The sequence below is a fragment of the Solea solea genome, chromosome 16 (assembly GCF_958295425.1).
Source record: "Solea solea chromosome 16, fSolSol10.1, whole genome shotgun sequence".
NCBI classification, from domain to species: Eukaryota; Metazoa; Chordata; class Actinopteri; order Pleuronectiformes; family Soleidae; genus Solea; species Solea solea.
Genome location: NC_081149.1, coordinates 3,231,201 through 3,233,700, shown reverse-complemented (window position 1 = coordinate 3,233,700; position 2,500 = coordinate 3,231,201). Strand labels below are relative to the sequence as shown.

At 51.3% G+C, this 2,500-nt stretch overlaps 7 non-coding genes across 7 annotated transcripts in view; 2 read left to right on the top strand and 5 right to left on the bottom strand.

Moving 5' to 3' along the window:
* LOC131476883 (5S ribosomal RNA) overlaps nucleotides 1-77 on the bottom strand; it is a 119-nt gene extending 42 nt beyond the window's left edge. Inside the window, exon 1 of the ribosomal RNA XR_009243244.1 lies at nucleotides 1-77. This exon is cut by the window's left edge and continues 42 nt beyond it. This is a non-coding gene — a ribosomal RNA (5S ribosomal RNA).
* A 308-nt stretch (nucleotides 78-385) lies between these two features.
* Nucleotides 386-578, top strand: LOC131442110 (U2 spliceosomal RNA). The gene has a single exon (XR_009232691.1). It is a non-coding gene; the product is annotated as a U2 spliceosomal RNA (small nuclear RNA).
* Nucleotides 579-702: 124 nt separating this feature from the next.
* Nucleotides 703-821, bottom strand: LOC131477624 (5S ribosomal RNA). Its single transcript, XR_009243951.1, has one exon. It is a non-coding gene; the product is annotated as a 5S ribosomal RNA (ribosomal RNA).
* Nucleotides 822-1,117: 296 nt separating this feature from the next.
* On the bottom strand, nucleotides 1,118-1,236 carry LOC131477187 (5S ribosomal RNA). The gene has a single exon (XR_009243537.1). It is a non-coding gene; the product is annotated as a 5S ribosomal RNA (ribosomal RNA).
* Nucleotides 1,237-1,532: 296 nt separating this feature from the next.
* Nucleotides 1,533-1,651, bottom strand: LOC131441276 (5S ribosomal RNA). The gene has a single exon (XR_009231945.1). It is a non-coding gene; the product is annotated as a 5S ribosomal RNA (ribosomal RNA).
* A 308-nt stretch (nucleotides 1,652-1,959) lies between these two features.
* Nucleotides 1,960-2,152, top strand: LOC131442109 (U2 spliceosomal RNA). Its single transcript, XR_009232690.1, has one exon. It is a non-coding gene; the product is annotated as a U2 spliceosomal RNA (small nuclear RNA).
* Nucleotides 2,153-2,276: 124 nt separating this feature from the next.
* On the bottom strand, nucleotides 2,277-2,395 carry LOC131476882 (5S ribosomal RNA). Its single transcript, XR_009243243.1, has one exon. It is a non-coding gene; the product is annotated as a 5S ribosomal RNA (ribosomal RNA).
* Between the last annotated feature and the right edge of the window lie 105 nt (nucleotides 2,396-2,500).

The following is a 2,500-nucleotide window of genomic DNA, read 5'->3' as shown; positions in this document are numbered from 1 at the left end:
TACTAACCAGGCCCGACCCTGCTTAGCTTCCGAGATCAGACGAGATCGGGCGTGCTCAGGGTGGTATGGCCGTAAGCCGACGGGCTGGGGACACAGACTCCTTTTATAGACTAGGCAAGGCCCCCTGCTCGTGGAGGAGCTCAAAGGTCGTCCTTTCGAACGTTCAAGAGTTTAAGTTGTTTTTGGTGGGCTTTGCTGTATGGCCGCGCCCTTTGAGTGTGTCAAATGTCAAGCAGCTGCCCGTCAAGGCTCAGAGGTGCACTTAGATCACCTTGGGGCAGAGGTGATCAGCAGCAGCCTTTGTTATGCGCACTTAAAAAACATGGCACCACAACAAGTAACTTGTGTGCCAAGATCTTGAGTTGGCCCCACACACTTGTGGGCCATCGCTTCTCGGCCTTTTGGCTAAGATCAAGTGTAGTATCTGTTCTTATCAGTTTAATATCTGATATGTCCTCTATATGGGGATTAAATATTAAATGCATTTTTGAGCATTGGGAGGTGAAAACTGGGGCTTGCTCTCTTCACTCCTTGCATTGACCTGGCATTGCAGTGCCACCAGGAACGGTGCACCATTCTCTTTTTTCTGTGAAAACCATAGCAAGGCTGGAACTAGAAGGACGTTAACGTGTGCCTGTGCCCGTGCCCGTGCGTCAACGTAATTGCAAGCCCATGTTTCTTGTAAGGAAGCAGCAGTGTAAAAGCTTACAGCACCTGGTATTCCCAGGCGGTCTCCCATCCAAGTACTAACCAGGCCCGACCCTGCTTAGCTTCCGAGATCAGACAAGATCGGGCGTGCTCAGGGTGGTATGGCCGTAAGCCGACGGGCTGGGGACACAGACTCCTTTTATAGACTAGGCAAGGCCCCCTGCTCGTGGAGGAGCTCAAAAGTCAGCCTTTCGAACACACTGCACTTGAGCCTTTATCTCCACTACCTGCTACACTATATTCCAGTATTAGGAAGCTACATCGAGATGGGTAAGCTGCTGCCCATCTCCAAGCTTCTCACGTGCTTGCAGAGCGACATCCAAGGCTGAAACTAGAAGGACGTTAACGTGTGCCCGTGCGTCAACGTAATTGCAAGCCCATGTTTCTTGTAAGGAAGCAGCAGTGTAAAAGCTTACAGCACCTGGTATTCCCAGGCGGTCTCCCATCCAAGTACTAACCAGGCCCGACCCTGCTTAGCTTCCGAGATCAGACGAGATCGGGCGTGCTCAGGGTGGTATGGCCATAAGCCGACGGGCTGGGGACACAGACTCCTTTTATAGACTAGGCAAGGCCCCCTGCTCGTGGAGGAGCTCAAAAGTCAGCCTTTCGAACACACTGCACTTGAGCCTTTATCTCCACTACCTGCTACACTATATTCCAGTATTAGGAAGCTACATCGAGATGGGTAAGCTGCTGCCCATCTCCAAGCTTCTCACGTGCTTGCAGAGCGACATCCAAGGCTGAAACTAGAAGGACGTTAACGTGTGCCCGTGCGTCAACGTAATTGCAAGCCCATGTTTCTTGTAAGGAAGCAGCAGTGTAAAAGCTTACAGGACCTGGTATTCCCAGGCGGTCTCCCATCCAAGTACTAACCAGGCCCGACCCTGCTTAGCTTCCGAGATCAGACGAGATCGAGCATGCTCAGGGTGGTATGGCCGTAAGCCGACGGGCTGGGGACACAGACTCCTTTTATAGACTAGGCAAGGCCCCCTGCTCGTGGAGGAGCTCAAAGGTCAGCCTTTCGAACGTTCAAGAGTTTAAGTTGTTTTTGTTGGGCTTTGCTGTATGGCCGCGCCCTTTGAGTGTGTCAAATGTCAAGCAGCTGTTCGTCAAGGCTCAGAGGTGCACTTAGATCACCTTGGGGCGGAGGTGATCAGCAGCAGCCTTTGTTATGCGCACTTAAAAAACATGGCACCACAACAAGTAACTTGTGTGCCAAGATCTTGAGTTGGCCCCAGACACTTGTGGGCCATCGCTTCTCGGCCTTTTGGCTAAGATCAAGTGTAGTATCTGTTCTTATCAGTTTAATATCTGATATGTCCTCTATATGGGGATTAAATATTAAATGCATTTTTGAGCATTGGGAGGTGAAAACTGGGGCTTGCTCTCTTCACTCCTTGCATTGACCTGGCATTGCAGTGCCACCAGGAACGGTGCACCATTCTCTTTTTTCTGTGAAAACCAAAGCAAGGCTGGAACTAGAAGGACGTTAACGTGTGCCTGTGCCCGTGCCCGTGCGTCAACGTAATTGCAAGCCCATGTTTCTTGTAAGGAAGCAGCAGTGTAAAAGCTTACAGCACCTGGTATTCCCAGGCGGTCTCCCATCCAAGTACTAACCAGGCCCGACCCTGCTTAGCTTCCGAGATCAGACGAGATCGGGCGTGCTCAGGGTGGTATGGCCGTAAGCCGACGGGCTGGGGACACAGACTCCTTTTATAGACTAGGCAAGGCCCCCTGCTCGTGGAGGAGCTCAAAGGTCAGCCTTTCGAACGTTCAAGAGTTTAAGTTGTTT